Source organism: Salvia splendens, chromosome 10 (genome assembly GCF_004379255.2).
Source record: "Salvia splendens isolate huo1 chromosome 10, SspV2, whole genome shotgun sequence".
Classification (NCBI taxonomy): Eukaryota; Viridiplantae; Streptophyta; class Magnoliopsida; order Lamiales; family Lamiaceae; genus Salvia; species Salvia splendens.
The window spans coordinates 25,572,161-25,579,013 of NC_056041.1; the positions used below are offsets into that span (position 1 = coordinate 25,572,161).

Genomic DNA, 6,853 nt, shown 5'->3' on the forward strand with positions numbered 1-6,853 from the left:
TTATAGGGGAAAATTGTGATTAACCGGCGATTTCGTCAACGGTTTCTGACAAAAACCGGCGACCGCGGCAGTGGTTTCTGAAAAGGCTAGGAGTAGGCCTGGAAACTTGTCGGGAACCGCCGAACCGGCGGTTCCGGCCATACCGGCGGTTCGGAACCGCCGGTTACGGTTTGCCAAGAATTGAAACCTGAACCGGCCCAGTGGAACCGCCGGTTTCAGTCACGGTTTGAACCGCCGCCGACGGTTCCGGTTCCGGTTCCGGGCCGGTTCATCCGGTTCGGTTCGGTTTGGAAACCTCTACCATCAACCAAACCATTTAACTACTACATTTTATATGACATTTATTGAAAACAAATATACATTTCTACACTTTACGGAGGGGGCTGATACGCTATTTTCAGCTCAATTCAATGGAAAGTTTAGGAACTTCCGAACGGACGGGAGGGGGCGACCGCCCCCTCCTGCCTCCCCCTAGATTCGCCAGTGATTGAGGCATTTATTTTCATCATGGAGTTTAAGAATAGTGTGTTAAATGGAAGACCAATAAAGTATAAAAAAGTTACTTTTTGTCAAAAATAGAAATGATCCAATTTTCTTGGAACTTTCCAAATTAAAAAAATGACTCAACTAACGTGGAACGGATGAGTATTTGACAAGGATTTGTAGCCTTTGATCTTTTATAGATCATTGATATCTCAAGTCCAAAAGCTAATGAAGCTATTTGACAAATATTTTTACAAGTTCATGAAAGAGAATATCTTCCAATTCAAAAGTGAGATAAAACTCATGTGGGAAACATCTAAACCATGTAACTCCAGGTTGAAGAGGTCATGATACATACTTTTCTATTAATTAATTTGTATTTACTGTGTATTATAAGCCATCCAATATTTACAAGAGTAAAGATCAAAAGTGGTCATAAACATACGCCGTTTTTATGATTTTGGTCCTAGACATTACGTTTTGAATTATTGCATCCTACACATTTGAAATCAGGCTAGAATTAGTCAAAAATGGACGGCGCCGTGAAAACAAACGGTGAACGGCTGTTTAGCCGTCATTTAAGCATTTTAATTAAAATATTTAATTATTTCAAAATAAAAATAATTAATTTAAAAAAATAAAGTAAATTATCACTTTTATTTCTCGATTCATCTTCTTCCTTCTTCCTCTTTCAGGCACACCACAATGAAGTAAATTAACACTTTTATATCGTATCCTTCCATTGATAAAACTTTATAAAAGTGATAATTAAAAAAATTAATAAATTAAAATAACAGCAAAAGATTAAAAAAAATCTATTGTTAATCTAAATATGGACTTATTTGAATATTTAATTATCATCCAAAGTTTTATATCCAAATTAAATTTATAATTAAATAAAAAATTAACTATTTTATTTGAGAAATTAATTAATTCCTAATCAATTTAAATTCATAGTGAAATATATATTTAAGAAATAAAAGATCGGGTCTACTAATTCTGTTATATAATTTCAGTTGCAATTCTATATATAATTTCTAATTTCAATGTAGATTAGCGGAATCGACTCGTGTTTTCCCCACACCAAGAGTCATAGCCCTCGCAGATTTCACGCCGCTGGCCTGCTCGCCCGGAGAAGAAAGCCGAGGACGTGAGTGTCTCGGAGTTTGGTCCCCGCCGCGGCTGCTACTCGCCATCATCAGACGCCGTCGTCTCCTGCAGCAGGTCGCTGGTCCGGATTCGTGGGCAGCGTCGGCCGCCGCCAGCTACGCGAACCCGTCGCCTTCCGCCCTTCCGTCGTGGGTCTTTTCTCCTTCTCCTTTTTCTTCGCATCTTTCTCCCTAATTGAATTGTAAATTGAATTGAAGTATCGTGGTTTGTTCTGTGTTGGTACATATAGGGATTTTTCTAGTTTGGAAGAGTGTCTTGTACGCTATGGCTATGACTATACTACTGCAAGGCTTCAGCGTTTTATTACTTGAACACCATTAACTGTGAATATACTACTCCCTCCGTCCAGTTAAGATGACCCCTTTCGTTTTTCGCACATGTTTTGTAAAAATCGTAATAAATAGTTAAAGGGGGAAAGTAAATTAAGAGAGAGGATAATATAGAAGAGACTCATTTCCTCATTTGGTTTTTGTCATTGCAAAGAGATACAAATGAGTTTAAGCTATTTGTCAATGTATGATGGTTAGTTATTTGTTTTATTTAACGTTTTATTTGTCAATTCTTTTGATTCATCAATTGTTGTCATCTTTTCTCAAGGAAATCGTGCATTTTTTTTCTGACCCTACAAATGTGTTCCTTCAGAGGGAAGCTTTAGCAACAATCTTTCTACTCCCTCTAGAGAGTTTGTATCTGGCTGGTGCTCGTCTAACATTCTAGTTTGTGAAGAGGATGCACCATTAGAGTATGTATTATCTACATCATCTCAATAATTCTTATTTCACCAAATTAGTCAGTTATAACTATTGCGTGGGTCTTAAACACCCTATATCGTCAATGTATATGGACACATAAATTTGAATTCACCCCTTGCAGTGTACCATGTTCATCTTATGCTCATCAGAGAACGTCTTTGTTGATTAAAGTGATTGCAAACCTTCGTTGCTTTGTTCCTAATGTATACCAGGGTAAATGATTCAGTAATTTTTGGTTTCAATCAGGGTATGCTGCTTGATAGTAATATTTAACAACTAATAACATTTGTTTCAATCCCAGATGAGAAGGATCTGTTTCTCAACATGTTCATTTGGTTCATAGAGTAGGACTATTAGAAACTGTCAGATGACAAAGTGTCCACAGTTAGCAAGGACTTATGTATGCCTGCTTCTAACTCTTCCCTTGGTTAATCAAGTAGTAGTACATGTCTATATTCTAATACTCAATTGCATGTAGGTTCACTGTTAAGTCATGCAAAGTCTTAGTTCCAGGATTTTTGAATGAAGATGATGTACAACTGCTGAGGTAATTTGAATATATGCCTTCCTTCCATGCTTAAATCGGGTATTGATTATTTCTTCACGTCCTACCTTTCTTATTTTGCAATTTAGATAATGAAACATTCTAGCAGATGATCACAATGCTGCTTCTTATAGCTGCACTTTTTTTTCCTCTAATAAACTTGCTTCACTCACCATAGTTATTCATTATGTGCACGAGTGCATTCTGTACTTTATGTAATTTTAAGGCTATCTACGATTGACAATCTTCTTTGTAGGTTATTTGTAAGTTAGTTTGAGTGCCGAATCGTTCGTGCTGCATCGGAAGATCATTTAGTCCGTGTAAAACCTCTCTAGCTTAACCTATGGATGTCATTCATCTTTTTCCATAAAATGTTAAGTGCATCTGTTTTTTTATATATATTTTTATCATAATCATATCTGTTTTCTTCTTGATAAGATTTTAATGAAGTTTGTTTCTTCTTGCAGGAGCTTGGGAACAGGTGGACTGCAGGAGCAACTAGCTTCCTATATTGAACTCCCGGCCCTGATGAAAAAAAGAGTAGGTACATTTTTTTGTAAGAGATCATCTCATGTTGTGATGTAGTACTTATTTTCTCTCGTGATGATAAAAGAAAACGAAAGAAATTCTCTTTTTTCTATGATATAAAACGTTTCCTTCCTTTCGCTTAAGATTTGAAAATCACGTTAATACAAACCACGTTTAAATAACACTTATTTTGCTCGGGGTCTTACATGATATGCAAATGATTCACACTGTTTTGTAGGGAATAAGCTTCATAAAAAGGAATTTTAAGGCCAGAAAAGGAAGGTAAGACTGATCTTGTAAAGATGACAGGGAAGATGGCAGTATATATTTAAAGAAAACAATTTAATCGATCTATCAAAATTGAATGTTGGAAAGTTTCGAAGATGATCTAAATTGACAGAGTATTATGTCTTTTGTTCTGATAAAGATATACTGGTAGAGGTTTGCTTTCAGCATTTTAGTATGTGAGAAGGTACCAGGTTTCCAGCCGGTAGGAAATCCGAGCTTTTATTGTAGTCATCAAATCTTGGTCTTTGAGGATTCTGGTAACTCTACTTCTCATCTTTTTCGGGTGTCATTCAAACTCGTATAATATATTCAACTTGTGATGTTTCCTACTTATACATGAGTGCCTAACTGCTATTTATTCTTATACATGCCTGATATGTTGATATTATAGAGAATTTAAATGTTTTTTTTTGTAATTGATGTTGATTTTATAGAGAATTTAAATGTTTTTTTTATTGACATGTTATGATTAAGAGTAAATTTCCGAGAGGTTGTCAGCAGTGGCTCTCTAATATGTGCATCTCCCTAGTTTTTAATGATTTCATACACATCACCAATTGATAAACAACGGATATTAGCTTCATAAATATCCAAAAATTGCCCTAGTACTATGCTACTCTGTACTGAGGATGAAATGCTTCGATGGACAAAGTTTCACCACTTGCTATTTGTGCATGCATGCAAGATTTTCTCTCTATTGATTGTCACTACTTTCACCACTTTTTTATGGGTTATTAGTGTAGACTTCATTTCTCTCAAGGGTTGGTTTGTAAACTTGTTGTTGCTTACTAACTTCTGGAGAACTAGGTTTCCCGTGCTTCAGATAAAGTGACAAGAGTGTTCTTTGGTGCCCGATTTCTTGAGCTAAGGAGAGAGAACTATTCCGGTTTTGAAAAATTAATTGAAAAAGCCATAGGGCCGATCGACTGAATGAGAGCTTTATGAGTTGCAATCTTGTTGATATTGGTGCATAAAAATGATTTAGGCAATAGGAAAAAAAGCCTCATATCCAAATTATCACATGCCTAACCCTACATAAACCCCTAGTGAGCCCGTTTGAGCCCCAAAAGCCTAGTTTCTTTGCTGGAAATTTTGAAGTCACTATATTAGCCTAGTTATTATATCCATTTGTTAGCCTATATTTTCTACCCTAGTCACTAAAATTAAAATGCTAGCACATTCTTGGGAGGGTATTTCTGGTGGCAAGTAAAAGATGGAAGTCCTGGAACATTCATCAGGTGGTATTCATTCATATTGAGATAGAAAGTGAAAAAAGTTGTGTCTTCAAAGAAAAATCAAATAAAAAGGCAGCCTTTAATGTGTAAAAAAAGCCAAGGCTAGAAAAAAAAAGGCAGCCTTATATGTGTAAAAAAAAGCCAAGGCTAGTAAAAAAAATAAAATAAAAAGGCAGCCTTGCATGTGTAAAAAAAAGCCAAGGCTAGTAAAAAAAATAAAATAAAAAGGCAGCCTTTCATGTGTAAAAAAAAAGCCAAGGCTAGAAAAAAAAATCGAGCAAAAAACAGAAATATGCTCAAAAGAATAAGATGACTTTGCTTAGATGGTAGAAAAATCTCAAGTTTGGGGTGTTGAGTTGTCAGAATTTTGCACGCATTGAGTAGAATTTTGCACGCATTGAGTGAGATGTGAAGGATGTTGTGAAGGATTCCTTGATAGATGTGCTAGTATTTTAAGAATGTGATAAGCTACTTAACCAAATATGATCACACCTTTACCATAAGCCCCATTACATCCAAATGAATAAGTCCTTTTGATTTATGCATCATATTGACTTGTGAGCAATGAATTTCGCTTGAGTTTGGGAGAAAGATCTTATGTGCTTAAAATAAAGAATAGCCGGAAGAAATTCTCTTTATGAATTAGTGACGATGGTTTGAGACTCCCAAGACATAAATCGAACTTACATTGAAGCATTGGATGCCTAGCTCTTAGGGAATTAGTTCGTGTACAATTCTTGTTCTAAAGTCTTACCCGAGAGTGAATTCGGGGTCAACCTAATTTCTCTAAATGATTCGTGTGATTTGACGTGACTTGAAGTAGAGGATTATCTAATGTCTTGTAAATGTGCCTAATTGTCTAACTTGATTGAGGGCGAGCAAGACTTATGTTTGGGGGTATTTGATGTGTGTGTGTAATTGTTTAACTTTTTATTATACAATGGATGGAATGGAGGGTAGCGTACTACTGCTCCAGTTCAATTTTGACCACCTCACTATTTATTCCAGTGAGTTGAAAGGTATAAAGCTGCAACCAATATTTGCGTCAATATTCAACCATTTATTTTTATAAACCTAACTTTAGTTCGATATTTAGTGTGTCATTCATACTAAAGCCATCAATGAAGAACTACTGCAAAATCTTTCTAATGCTCTACACTTTGTCTAATACTGAAGAACATGATATATTCACTATGCCTGGATGTATGGTTAGTTATTCTCTTCTTTGTACATATATTTACATATAATTTTTTGTTTAGTTGTAGGAAGCGGAATACATACAACAGTTTATTATTTTGATCTCCTTGGAATTCTTCTACATGTTGCACTAAACCTGTAACCCTTTTCTTGGTTGTATGCAGGAAAAACTTTCAATTAGAGTCAGATTACAGAGCAATCATGCTGCTTTGAGGCTACTGAGATAATTCAGCATATTCTACTGTTACTTGTAGTCGATTTGAAGGCCTCTCTAAGCATTTAGATTCATTCTTGCAAATGTTATCTCTTGTGCAACTAAGGTGTTTTCCGTGATATTTCCTAGTGCATAAATAGACTAGAAAGTACTTAGTCGATCCGAAGGTCGAGGGTGGTAGGGGGCGACTGAGTTCTTAACATAAAAGGAACGGGTGGAAAATTGAAGGCACAAGTCTATTTATTGATTTTTGAGCTTGCTTTGCTTGATCTTCTGCTTCTTGGTTGTTGCACCTATATTTTTCTACTTATTTAATTCATTCTTTGCTACATTTTGCAGATTTAAAATTAACCTGTTAAATATATTACTCCATATTTTTGTGAGTTATACCGTGCCTGACGTTTTTTCTACTTTTTCTAATCCACTGTTTGTTGTCTTACTG

The 6,853-nt window shown here is 35.6% G+C and overlaps 1 long non-coding RNA gene across 2 annotated transcripts; it reads left to right on the plus strand.

Annotated features, from left to right (window-relative positions):
* The first annotated feature begins 2,709 nt into the window (after positions 1-2,709).
* LOC121751114 lies at positions 2,710-4,194 on the plus strand. Of its 2 annotated transcripts, none has more exons than XR_006039998.1 (5): positions 2,710-2,805; positions 2,884-2,952; positions 3,206-3,322; positions 3,417-3,493; positions 3,716-4,194. It is a non-coding gene; the product is annotated as an uncharacterized LOC121751114 (long non-coding RNA). The 2 variants fall into 2 exon arrangements; XR_006039999.1 differs by having other exon boundaries at positions 3,417-3,489.
* The last annotated feature ends 2,659 nt before the right edge of the window (positions 4,195-6,853 follow it).